This window comes from Macaca thibetana, chromosome 10 (assembly GCF_024542745.1).
Source record: "Macaca thibetana thibetana isolate TM-01 chromosome 10, ASM2454274v1, whole genome shotgun sequence".
NCBI classification, from domain to species: domain Eukaryota; kingdom Metazoa; phylum Chordata; class Mammalia; order Primates; family Cercopithecidae; genus Macaca; species Macaca thibetana.
Window position 1 is genome coordinate 45,594,355 of NC_065587.1, and position 14,198 is coordinate 45,608,552.

Consider the following 14,198-nt stretch of genomic DNA (forward strand, 5'->3'; position numbering starts at 1 on the left):
AATGTTAAACATTTCTGTCTCCTTCCTCCTTAAGAAAGCCAACGTTACAGCACAGTTTTGTGTCTCTCCTTCCATACTTTTTTTTTTTGGCTCATACAAACAAGAACGTATATAGCTTACATGCACATCCTGTATGTACTAATTTGTAACCTGCATTTCTTATTTAATATGTCACCGAATACTTTCAGGTGAAAGTATCATTAAATACTTGCATAATATTTCATATAAGTATGTCTTACAATTTATTCAAACAGCCTTTCACTTACTGATGAAGATTTAGGTTTTATGTTTCACCACTTCTCCTTTCCTCCCTTCCTACTTCCCTCTGCCCACTCTCCCTTGGCTTTTTCTCTGCTTCTTGCTTTTTCAAATTATACTTCAAAACCACACTTGAACATACATTAAAGGGAGTCACTTAAAATTAGCAAAAGGTTCCAGGATGAATAAAGAATGTCAAGATATCAAAGTATCATTAAAGGTCAAACTTTTTTCTCATATGAATATCATCCTTTTAGATTAATTTAGACTTCACATCAAATAATGAAAAGGTTAAATTATGCATCAACCATCACGAACATTTGTTTTTTACTTTAAACAATGTGCGTTTGTGGCCTAGATACCAGATGAGGCATAGTTCTCAAATACAAGAGGCATGCACTGAGCTAAGTGTAAGGTTCTAAAATACAATGTCAATGGGCTGGAGATTCTCATTCTTTCACCAAGACTAGAGACAGGCATCAATAGGAGATTTTTTTTAAAATTGTAGAATTGTTTATCATGTCTCTGGGCACACAGCTAGACTCACGGGGAAGTTCATGAGTTGTGAATAATGACAAAATTTATCATGAAATGGGTAATTTACATGTATCATTATATCATTTAAATACATAGGAGGTAAATACTATGGCTCTATCAGTTTTCCAGCTAAGGAAACTGATGCTTGTGTTGCTTTGCTAAACAGAATCAGGTTTGGAACCCCAGTTTCAAATATCTATCTTTCAGTGACTACCCACACTACTGCTCTGTGGGAGAAATGTTTTGGATAAATATTTCAAATAATCTTTCCTGCCCAAGGACGTAATGAAAATCTTGGGATACCAAGTTAAATAGATTATTCCTATACTCAAGTAGCAGAGTCTACAGAGAAAAACAGGAACACCATTAGAAAATGACAGCCTGGAGGCCATCTGGGCGTAAACGTGCAAGTCACAGGGGATGCCATGGCTTGGCTTGGGCTCAGAGATCTGACAAACCTGGACTAGAGATTCATCTTAACTTCCAATGGGTCTCACTCTGTCACCCAGGCTGGATGGAGTGCAGTGGTGTGATCATGGCTCACTGCAGCCTTGACCTCCTGGGCTTGCTCAAATGATCCTCCCACCTCAGCCTCCCAAGCAGCTAGGTTAACAGGATCTCCCATTGACAGTCATAATGAAGGAAGAACAAGAAGACGGGGAAGAGGAAGTGTAAAACCATGGCATAAATTTACCAAGGATAAGCTGAGTGTGCTTCAGCAGTCATTTGCACAGAATCCTTATCCTAATTTTACAACCAGGGAAAAACTGGCTGGACAATCTCTTGTCCCGTGTTTGTAATTGATAACTGGTTTCAAAATAAAAGAGCCAGACTACCACCTAGAGAGAGACATACAATGTTTGCTGCCGGGAAACTGCATGATTCCTTTGCCAAAGGCCACCCATTTGCAAGAATCCAGGGAAACCAGGTGGAATCTCCCAATGATGACCCTGAGCAGAACTTCTTGTGCCCAGGAAGTTCTACTGATGGAACTGGCCACTCTTCCGTGGAGACACAGGGGATTCCCAATTAACATGATGGCGCAAATAACTCTGTAGCCTTATGAATTAAAAGGAAACTAAGCTGTGATTTAGAGTATCCAGGTGACACAGATAATGGCCCTTCTCAATGTAGATCGGCATTATTTCCTCATCCTTCTGCATCTCCTCCTCAGTATTCTGAAATGGACAAGCCTGAGATGGGGAAAAGCCAGCATGCAAGGCCCTCCCCTTTGCACTGTGTTCGTGGTATATGCAGGGATACAGGCAGCTTAAAAAGAAAGAAAAGGTTTGATCTGTGTAATTGTGTGAGTGTTCTGGGACATACTGTTTATAAAAAATCAAGTTATTGAATAGTTTGATAATATGATAATCATGAAAATAAAGGATAAAGCAGCAAGTAATGATTATTCTTCCATATATATATCCAGTCACATATGGAAAAAATACAAAAACATGAACAGGGTTTACATTCACTAAATTACTAAGAGTTACTTTTGGATAATGAAGAAAAATTTTTTTCTTTAATGTTATGAAACATACCTTGTAAATGTGAATAAAAATTCTAGAACTTTGAAAAAAAAAAAAAAAAGAAAAAGAAAATGACAGCCTGTATGGGAAGACAATGGTGAGTACTGAGTGTTCAGAGTAAAGTGAGCCAATAATAGAGCTTAGTGAGTACTCACTGCTCACAGTAAACGCTCTGAGCGCTCGGTACTCACTAAGTTCTATCATGAAAGGCTTCTGAGGTGGCTTCTGAGTTGCGTTTTTAAAGATCAAGCCATGTGCAACGAGAGGAAGGAGGATAGCATTCCAGACAGAGGAAGCCACACGAGAAAAAACTCAGAAGCCAAAAATATCCTAAAAGGCTGGAGGAATGAAAGGTAGATGCTCTTCCAGAGGGAAGTCATGAGGCAAGAAGAGTCAGGAGACTCGTGAATCATGTGAGATACATTCAGCTGCAAGTCAAAAAAAAAAAAAAAATCTAACTACATAAGGGAATTAGACAATAAGGAATTTATTTCATTGAACAAGAAGTTTGTTGATAGGGCAGCTACATGACTGGATACTTTGGTGTCCCAAGTGTCTTTGCACACTGTTTCTTACCATCTTTCTATCCCGACGTCTTCAGGTGATTGGCGTTGTGCTCTGGCTTTAGATTCCTGAGTCTCAGAATGACTGTTGGAGTTTCAGGCATTTCCTTCTTTCATAGCTATATCCAGGGGAAACTAGGAAAACGTCCATAAATTGACAAAAACCACCCAAATAGATGAGCCCTTGTGTCCCTCTGTATAGAATTGGGTTGCATGCTACTGCCTGAACCAGACACCCAGAAAGAGAAGGATCACATCACAGTTGGTTTGGGCCAGTCAAGATTCACTAGGTTTCCCCTAAAGGGCATGGCTAATGGGTATAGAGGGAAAATGGGATTATGTTAGCCAGGCAGAAGGCAGTGATGAGGAGCTCTGCCACAATAATGTTGGGTCACAGCCAAGAATGAAGTTTAAAGTAGCTTGGACATTACCACATAGCTCAGTTTTTTCTAAATGTGAGTCAGATGAAGACTACCTTTGCAACCTCTTGCTATATTCATGCAGTACTAAATTTCACATTTTATTTCCTTTACACGTTTTGCCATATCACTAAACTCTCTGTAACATTGCCTACTTGATATCTCTTTGTAAATGATTACATTTTATACTTAAATAAGTTTTTAAAAAAATACATCATTCCCCAAATGGAAAGTCAGCATAACCTGTCATAAATCAAGGGCCTTCAAAAAGGCCATGAAAATGTATATTGTGAAGGAATACACATGGATTTCAAAATGTTTTTGCACCAAATTAAATTTGTACCACGTTGTTATAACGTATCTAAACAGAATCTAGTTTGAGGCACTAAGAATGGTAAGACATCCATTTTAAAAGAGCCCCTATCAGAAAAATGAATTCTGCTAAAATTAAAGTAAGAAGAATCATCTTACTGATAATGAAGCTTGAGTGAAAGACAGTGAACTCACTGATGCTTTTTGAAAAGTTCATGAGGACAATACCCCCATTAAATCAGCAGTTTAAGGGATTTAAGAAATCACTTAAAACAAAGGATAACTTGTTTTAAGAAGGAACAGACAATGTTGAAGTTGAAGCCCGTAGCAGTAGACCATCCACCTCAATTTGTAAGGAAAAAATTCCTCTCGTTTATGCCCTAATTGAAGAGGACCAATGATTAATGGCACAAGCAATAGCCAACACCACAGACATCTCAACTGGCTCAGCTTGCACGATTCTGATGGAAAAATTAAAGCTGAGCAAACTTTAATTGATTTTGGCATTCAATGTGTGTCAAAATCATACCCAGATCAACTGCAGAAAAGAGCAGGCCTTTCCACGGAAATTTTAAACAAGTGGGATTAAGATTCTGAGGCATTTCTTTGAATAATCATAACAGGAGATGAAACATGGCATTACCAGTACAATCCTTTTTTTCCCTTTTGAGATGGGGTCTTGCTGTGTTGCCCAGGCTGGTCTTGAACTCCTGGGCTCAAGCAATCCTCCCACCTCGGCCTCCCAATGTGCTGGGATTATAGGCATGAGCCACCCCGCCCCGGCCAACCAGTACAATCCTAAAGACAAAGCACAATCAAAGCAATAGCTGCCAAGAGATGGAAGTGCTCCAGTTAAAACACAAGCCAACTGGTCAAGAGCAAAGGTCATGGCTGTTTTGGGGGATGTTATTAAACAAAAATAATGCTATTAAATTCTAGCTAAAAATTGTTATTTGATAATGACTCTGAACATGGGTATTGCTCCCATTTAGTTAAAAGGGAACATAACTCATAGGAAGGTTGAACTTTGTACTAGCACAAAACTAAGATTTTCAATTTATCTGATAAGATCCTGAGGAAAATACCACAAAGGGAATCATTTTCTTATCATGTGAACAGATAGTTAATGCTGTGCCCACTTAAAGAAATTCTGCACATTTTCCACACTTTGGTGACATCACTATGCAGGAAGGGATTACTGTTTAGGTGTAAGCAGTGAGTGACACGGTGAGATTTGGGTGTTCGATTTTTTTCCCCCTTGGCTGCAGGGAAGAGGATGGATTGAAGTGGGTAGAAACAAAATCAAAAGAGGCCCATTAGAAGTTGCTGAGGAACCCAGGAGGAACAGTACAAATGAGGCAAGTATAGTGAAAGGTTGGAAGTCAAGATGGTCATGAAAAAGCCCTTCTGAAATAATTCCCAGAGCCACTCTTTAAAAAGATCATGATGCCGGTGGCTTCCCATAGCTCAAGTTCAAAGAGACAGCTCTTATCCATTCAGGTTTATTATTTCTGTCTTCTGTGTTTGAAATCAACACCATCAGCAGAATTTTGGCATGAAATAAATTTCTATGAGCAGCTTGCAGTTACAATCTTGTAGAGAGTTTCTTAACTTAGGGAGTATTTAAAAAATAACTATCTACCAATACCTTAAAAATCCTTCCTAAATGCAGACTATTTCCAAACGTACAACATCACACATGAATAAGTGGCTTATTTGTACCCAAAATTAAATTGCCATTCAGTGTAGCATTATTTCTATGAGAAAAACAATCACAAAATATCTGAGAAAACAATTCTAAATAAATCTAAGATTTAATCAAATAACCACTCTCTCAGAAAAGGCTCTCCTAAAGAACCTCTGACCAATAACATGGTCTATTACAGCTGTGGGTACTTTATTTCCTCTCTGTACATGCCTATAAAACAGTAGTTCCACTTTGTCTCCGGGGCATGAAAAATTATTAATCACTACTATAGAGGCCAGGGCATAAAATATGTATAATCTTCATTCTCATTTTATGATTTGATCTAAATCTTAATCAGGAAGTAAAGGGGCTCTTTAGTTGTTGATACGGTCCTTTCAGGCAAAAGGAAAATGTACATGGTTTAATTTCACAGATGCACCTCCCATAAATTTACCTACTACAACAAAGTGAAGAATTAATATCTCCAGTCCTGAATGTCTGGAAACTCTGCCTGCTATAACCAGCATCTTTTTGTGATATATTTTAACTTTTATATATTTTAATATCCTAAGCTCAATGAGTTCAAAACCAAATTAATAATTCTTCTAATAAACCAGTCCTCCATTTCCTGCTGATATGACGTCTCCTTCAATAACAATTATACTACTAGATTATACGTAATAATAACATGTAACTACCTGTTCTGTGCAACATTCTGTAATAAATGTTTAATTGTCATCTCATTTAATCATAACAGACTCAATGTGAAACTTACAATTTTATAGAAACGCAATGCTTAGAAAAACATAAAAAAAAACTCATCCTACCAAGACAACCTACATAGTAAGTAGTAGAGTATCTGACTCAAAGCTCTAGTGGAATTCGCCATATATTTTTAGCTTCCATTTCCCTGTTGGGAAAATATTGCCTACTTTATGAGTCAGAGCTTTCTTCTCATTATAGATACTGAAAATGTCAAATACTTTCTCAGAATCTGTAGCAGCTAAGACATGCTAGAATGCATATTCTGAGCTCTGTCACTCAGAGACATGCACTCCAGACTTTGAATCAAAATAGTAGTACAAGGAAGGTGTTAGTAACAAAAGGAAGGCAAGTGGTACTAGAGAGTAGTAGCTATATCCATTCTCCAGGAGGCAGCAGATAAAGGTTTCAGAAGCAGCATCCCAGGACCACAGCTGGTGGCATTGGTAATACAACCTATGGTATCCATGTCCAAGCAGCCATGATAGTTGTATCACCTAAGAACTACTTTGGGGCATTACACCTGGCTGCACAAACTCCACGCCTATTTCTTTGGCTCTCCGAGGGTATCTGTGAACTACCCAGCATCTTTCAGTACATTCCTTTCCATTTAAGCCAATAAGTGATGACTTCTCTTGCTTGCAACTAAGAAACCTGAGTGATAAAACTCTTAATACTTATCCAAAATGATTCTAGGGTTACTTTTATTAACTCCTTTCTGCCTTCTAATATTCTTTTAAAGTGTATTTTTGTAGAAAGCAAATAGTTGGTTTTTCCTTTTATTTGTTTTTGATTCTTTGTGAAAATGCCTTTCAAATAGACCATTTAGCTTTTACATTTGATGTAATTATTGATATGGTTTTGGTAAGTCCACAATTTTGCTATTTGTTTTCTACTTGTTTCGTCTACTCTTTGTACCTCTGCTTTCTTTTCCCTGTTTTCATTTGGGTTAACTGAATAATTTTTACCCATGTGTTCACTCATTTATTTTAGCATTCTATTTTATTTCCTCTATTTGCTTTTGAGCTCTCCCTGATTGATATGTTTTTAATGCTTTCCTTAAGTATAACAATATGTATTTTTCTGTTATCATAAACTATCATTAGCAGTGATAGTTAGTCTTCATGCAAAATGTAAGAAACTTACAATATATTGATGTAATATCATTTGCCACCTCCATTATTTAGGTGATTATTGCCTCATATTTCACTTCTTCATATTTATAAGCTATATTTTAATTTAAATAGTAGAAATAAATGAAATTTTGAAAAAACAAGTTAGATTTTTTTATTTATCCATACATTATTTGTAGATATTTTTATTCATTCCCAGAGATATCATTTCCTTTCAGCCAGAAGAACTTTCTTTAACATTTCTTGCAATGAATGTCCATTTTAAAATCTAGAGGTATTTTTATTTTACCACTATTTTTAAAAATCTTTTTGTGGACTAGAATATTGTATTTATAGCCTGTCTCTGTCTCTGTCTCTCTCTCTCTCTCTCTCTCTCTCTCTCTCTCTCTCAGAACTTAAAAAAGTCCTCTATTTATTATTTCTGATGAAAAGTCAGTCATCATTTGTATCATGTTCTCTGATACATGAATTGCCTTTTTCTCTGACTTAAGATTTTGTTTCTTTACCTTTGACTTTACATTTTTATCAGTTTTACTGTGAGGTGCTTAGGGGTGTGTATATGTTTTATACTTATTTTGTTTGGTATTTACTGAAAGTCTTGAATCAGTGGGCTGCTGTTTTCAACACAATTTTAAAATGTTCAAAATTTGAATATCTTCAAATAATTTTCTGTCCCCTTCTCTCTCTACTGTCCTTACAGGACTTAATTGTACTTATTAAAAACCATTTGGTACCATCTTAAAAGACACTGGGTCGTTTAATTTTTTTCTCTGTTCTTCAGCTTGGATAATTTCTATTTAATCAAATTCAGGTTTATTAACTCATTCTGTAGCACCTCATCTCTAGTTATGTTGATTCAGTGAGTTTTTCATTTTAGATATTGTAATTATTTTACTTCTAATGTCTAGAATATCCATTTGTATAGTTTATTTTCTGTGCTAAGTTTTCTCATATGTTCACTCATTATGTTTATCCTTTTTTAAAAAAAATTGAGTGTATTAAAAATAGTTTCTTTAAAATCTTTATCTACGAATTCCAAAATCTGGACCATCTTGGAGTATATTTCAATTGCCCACTTTTACTGTAGATAAAGTATTGATAAACTTTTTTTGTAGAGGGTTAGATAGTAAATATTTTCAGTTTTGTGGGCTTACAGGCTCTGTCACAACTACTCAACTCTGCCACTGTAGCACAAAAATAGCCATAGATGAAAAATGGCCAAAGTTTTATTGGTTACTAAGCTTTAACCTTAATTAAATTGTTACAAATTTAATTGCAAACAAATGATCTGTGTTCCAATAAGACATTAGCACTAAAACAGATGGCAGATAACTTTGGCTATCAGGCCATTTTTTGCTGATCCTTGCTCTAGATTATAGGTGACATTTTTACATGTCTAGAAATTTTGGATTATATGCTGGTCATTATGAAATGATACATTGTAGGGAGTCTGGTTTACATAGTCATTCGTTTAAAAAAAAAAAAAAAGGTATTGATTCTGGTAGGCAGTTAAATTACCAGTTCTTGATCCTATCAGGTTTGATTTTATGCCTTGTTAGAATAGGTATAATTTGAATTTTTCGTTTGCCATAAGATATATCCCTTGCTTCTAACCTGTGGCCTTTAGGGGTCTCAACTGAGTACATGAAGTGATCAGCAAAGTGCTTCCAATCTAGTTGCACGAGCACCCCAATCTCTAACTTCACAGGACTGGCTCTGATATCTAACTTACCACTTTCCTTCACTACATATTCCCCAGCTTCTAACTTGCTACTACTCTAGCCCAAATACTAAAGCTACCTCAATATCAAATTCCATTCTCTGCCTCTTCAACTCAATAGAACTACTGTCCACTGTTTGGAACAGTCCACATGGTCCATTATCAAGAATGTGCTCCCAGAAACAAAGCCAAGATGAATGTGTGCTCATCTAATTTGTTTCTCTTCCTTCAATCCTATATAAGTAGAGTGTATTCATTCTACTTATTTTTACAAAGTTACCTGTAAAATGTGTTCTTCAGGAGGTATTCTGGAAGAAGACATTGTTATCCTAGGAGATGACAGCTCTATGCAAGTTATTGCCCCTAAAGACCTTCTAGTGGGACAAGATGTGGAAGCTGAAGACAGTAATGTTGATGATCTTGACCCTGTGTAGTCCTAGTCTAATGTGTGTGTTTGTGTCTTAGGTTTTAATAGAAAAGTTTAAAAATAAAAAATATATATTTTTTTCTATTTTTAAAATAGAAAAGTTTAAAAATAAAAAATATATAATTTTAAAAATAGAAAAAAGCTTATAAAATAAGGATATAAAAAAATTTTTGTACTGTTGTACAATATGCTAGTGTTTTAAGCTAAGTGTTATTAAAAAATCAAAAAGTTACAACTTTAAAAAGTTTATACAGTAAAAAGTTACAGTAAGCTAAGGTTAATTTTTTTTGCATATTAGTATAGCCTAACTATACAGAGTTTATAAAGTCTATAGTTGTGCATAGTAATGTCCTAGGCCCTCACATTTACTCACCACTCACCCACTGACTCACGAGAGCAACTTCCAGCCCTGCAAGCACCATTCATGAGTGCCTTGCACAGGTGTACCATTTTTTATCATTTTGGCCATATTTTGACTGTACTTTTTCTATGTTAAGATACACAAATACTTACCATTGTCTTACAGTTGCCTACAATATTCAGTACAATAACATACTGTGCAGGTTTGTAACCTAGGGGTAATAAGCTACACCATAAAGCCTAAGTGTGTATAGCCTATGCCATCTAGGCTGCTGTAAGTGCACTCTATGATGTTCCCGCAATGTTGAAACTGCCTAACAGTGCATTTCTCAGAATGAATCCCTGTTGTTAAGCTGAGCATGACTGTTTCACCTTATCATAAGCTCCATGACCTGGTGACTCTATCGGTCTCTTGTGGTTAGTTTTCTAGTTTCTGCAAATCTCAGGAATGTCCATTCTATGTGGACATTTTCTCTTATTTCCTGGCCAGTTTGTGCTTGAGAGAGAATTGTTCCTTAGTCACATCACAAAAAAGAATCAGCAAGGCAGTGATTAACAACTGTCATAGCTCCAGGATGGTCCCAAGCTGGTTCAATTTCACATTTGTCCCTCCACACAGGCAGTCCTGGGGTGACAGCTTTACCATCATTGTCTCCCTAGGTTTGCAGAGATCCAACCCTAAATTCTTTGCTCAAGGGTATTGGGTATCCTGAGGTATCCACATGAGGTAATCAAATCAGACCAACCAAAGTATCGAAGCAGAAACTTTTGTCCTCCCAGAAAGTAGTCAATGAGCAAAGTGTTTGCAGGTGAAAAAGTGAAGACCCACCAGAATTAGTGGGTCCATGAGAGCAGGCATAAGATTTTCCTTCAATAACCTCCAGGGTATGACTCAGCTCTGCATGATAACCAATATGATCCTTTGCTATATTTGCCCACTTGGATCCATGTACCCAGGTGGTAAAGCCTCATTTTCCCTTCTGAACAGATTCCTTACTCTCTAAGCTCCTCCTTTTAAAATTACCCTAATTTTCTCGCCACCTCTCTCTGATTTGGAGAAATTATTTGCCTGCATCCACCGCTCTTCCTTGCTTTAGAAATGTTCCACATCTTCTTTCTCCAAAATAACTACTGAAGCTTTCAGAATCAATCAGAGTCCTCCAAATCAGAACTCATTTCAAGATTTTGTTCTATAGTTTACTTCAGATACAAGGAAATGTAATCAGTAATTTCTTCTATCTACTAAAGGGTGCTATGGAACCAACCCGCTGGGTCTTCCAAAAGAGGATAGTTTCAAAAAAGTGTTGAATTTTAGTCTGGAAAAATATTCACCAATTATAATAGCAAAATTGAGTTTTCTCCACCTTCAAATTTAAATGAGAGCCTTAGGAACTATATATAATAACACTCTACTTCAAACTTGATCATAAACAAATGATTCTTATTCTAAAAAGACCTCCTCCTCATCCATACAATCCCCAAACTCCCCTCCCACAACACATTCACAACATCCGCCATGAGAGAAAGAATAGCTTATAGATATATGATCATAAAGAATAATGCATTGATGAAAAATATGATTTCTATAGCATCTGTCCAACCTTCTCAGGTCTTGGCAATAGAAATAAATGGTAACAAATTGTTCTTTGGTGCTGAAATCATAAACAGTCTAGAAGATTGGCTTGCTCTCCATCTGCTCCTTAGGACATGTCTAACATTAAACCCTTCATATACTAGGAGTTTGATATCAAAAAATATATTAAAAAGCAAAAAAATTAAAAAGCGCAAGTAAAATAAAACAAATCCTTCATATAGCCCTGAAGCTGAGTTCCAACACTTCTTCTGTCATAACTGTCTTCTGATGGCCTGAGATTTTTAGGGCAAAGAAATTGTCCTGTATATAAAATAACAACGAACCAGAGTCATAACCTGGCTGTCTTTCTTATTCTTTACATTACATTCTTCATTCTCGCATTCTCTTGCACCCCATAGTCAGCCTACAAAGAAATTATCTTGGCTACACTTTCAAGAAATGTTCAGAATCTATCCATAGCTTTCATGTGTATTGCTACTGTCTTGATCTAAAGCACCACCATGTTTTGCTTGGATCCTGGATTACTGTAATACATTTCTAAAAGGCCTTCCCATTTCTACCCTTAAATTTCTACAACCCATTCTCTGAACAACAGGTATTTTAAACCTAAGACAGATCCTATCATTTCTTTGCTGAAACTCTGGCAATTGCTTTCTGTGTTACTCAGAATGGAACAAAGTCCCCCATTGCCTATTGGTTTAGGTGATCCTACCTTGGCTGGCTCACTGAGTTGATCTCCTACTATGCTCTTTCACTGCACCCTCTCCAACTGCACCCGTCCTGGGTAGCCTGCTCGCCCTCCTTGCTCACGCTCCTTTGGCATGCATTTAAGTCTCCGTTCCAGGACAACCCTCCTGGAAGAGCAGAAGTAGCAGGAGATTTGGAGTCAGGGGTAACTTGCTTTTAACACTGTTTCCATATTTTACTTGACCTTAAACAAAATACTTTCAACCTCTGAATTAATCTTCCACATGCTAAAAACAGAGATAAGCATCTAGCTCACCAGGTTGCTGTGAAGACTAAATACAATAGTGAACATACCACCTGTCACAAAACAGGAACCAGATAAGGTTCGATTTCAGTCTCCTTTTCTTTTTTTTTTTTTTTTTTTTTTTCAATTTATCATTATTTATTATCAAAATCATGACCAGTGTGTAGACATACTTGTGAAAATATACAGCAACTTGGGGCTTATAACACACGAGCAAAGATGACATTAACACGTGCACTGTTCACATCTTGGGGTCTAGAGGTCAACAACAAAGGTCACAGACAGGACGTTACTAAACGGACCCCTGCAGTAGGTCCCAAATTGCAGAAGCATCCAATTCCAGCATGGTCAGTGCGGAGATATTCACAGAAAGAAACCCAGCAAAGTCCTCTCTGAGCCACTAGAGTCAACGTGCTTTTCCTACACACTATGGAGAGCCCACGTCCCACACAACCCTTGAGAACACAGTTCCAAGTCTTGGCTTACACAGCTCTCACTGCTGGCCTCAACACCCTTGGGCCATCCTCCCTCTGCTCTTCCATTCCCACCCCAATAAAGGTATGACCGCACGTTATATAATAGTAAAGAAGGACTCTGAGGCCGCAGGACAGGGCCACAGCAGCAAACTTCCTGGGCAGTGTGTTACTGCTCCACCCACCTGAGCCCTGTTCCAAGTGCAAGGAGCTTCCCAAGTCCTAGAGAATGATTGTACTTAGAAAGCTTTGTTTGTTTGTTTGTTTTTTAAGAGAAAATTGCTTCACATTAATTTATCTTCCCAGTGGCAGATATGTTATGCTTCCCTCTAAACAGAAAGATGAGCCCAGATGGGGCCCGGGCATCCTCAAGGGATGAAGCAGCCATGCCCACCATCCCTCAGGGACTGACAAGTGCATGTGGACACTTGAACCATGACTGTGTCCACAGCTCCTCCTGGACCAGGCCTGGTGCCTTAGTGTGAAGACTCCTGGCTTACATGGCAGGGGCAGCTATCCGGGAGGGCTAAACAGCCTGGAGGCTGAGTCTGCAGAGGAAGGGGGACCTGAAAGAGCCCAGGTACAGGTGCCCGTCGTGCTCGTGCACCTCACTGACGTAGGCGGCCACCAGCCCGTCGGGATCATGCAGGCTTCTCCGGAAGGCACCGCTGTCGCTGAGTTCTAGGACGAGGCTGTACCGCGGCACAAACTTCATCACCGTCTCCTGACTAAAGAGCTTAAATATCATCCTTTTGATCCAGGGTCTCTCAGATAAGAAATCCAGCATGGAAAACGCAGGGTTAGGACGGATGGTTGACATGCCGACCCAGTACCCCCCAAAGCTGCTGGGCCGGATGTTGTCTGGAAATCCAGGCATGTTCTCCACAAACAGATCAGGCCAGAAACATAGACTCTTCGTATCCTGGCCATGGTCGTTTCTGCCACCAGGACAAAGTCTTCTGCAGGAGACAGCTGGACTCCATTCGGGAACTGCAGCTGGTCCAATAAAACTTTTACTTCCCTGGTCACAGTATCTTACTCCAGCAGGCGCCCGTCATCTGTGCCCTCCATCACCAGAAGCAGGTAGTCTCGTCTTTGCCATTTGCTGCTAGAATCAGTGAAATAAATCTTCCTCCCATCCTGAGTGACCGTAAGATCATTCACAAAGGACATTTTCTTCCCCTCAATGGGTGTCTCGGAGGACAGCAGCAGTTTCACTTCACCTGCCGTCCTTAGCCTCCGGGGCCTGGCCATCATCGTCCGTGACGACCTGCGGCCGCAGAGGCCGGCGCTGTCGCAGCCCGTCCGCCTCGCTCATGGTATGAGCGCCAGCCTGCCCAGCAGCCACCACCCCGCAGTGAGCCCCAGTCTCCTTTTCAATGTCATTGATGATTGCAATATTTCAAAAGATGGTATTTGTTTAAAACTCAATT

At 38.4% G+C, this 14,198-nt stretch overlaps 1 pseudogene across 1 annotated transcript; it reads right to left on the reverse strand.

The window, feature by feature from the left end:
• Window positions 1-12,418: 12,418 nt before the first annotated feature.
• On the reverse strand, window positions 12,419-13,991 carry LOC126929850 (adipocyte plasma membrane-associated protein-like; annotated as a pseudogene). Its single transcript, XR_007717294.1, has one exon. The product of XR_007717294.1 is annotated as an adipocyte plasma membrane-associated protein-like (transcript).
• Window positions 13,992-14,198: the final 207 nt, after the last annotated feature.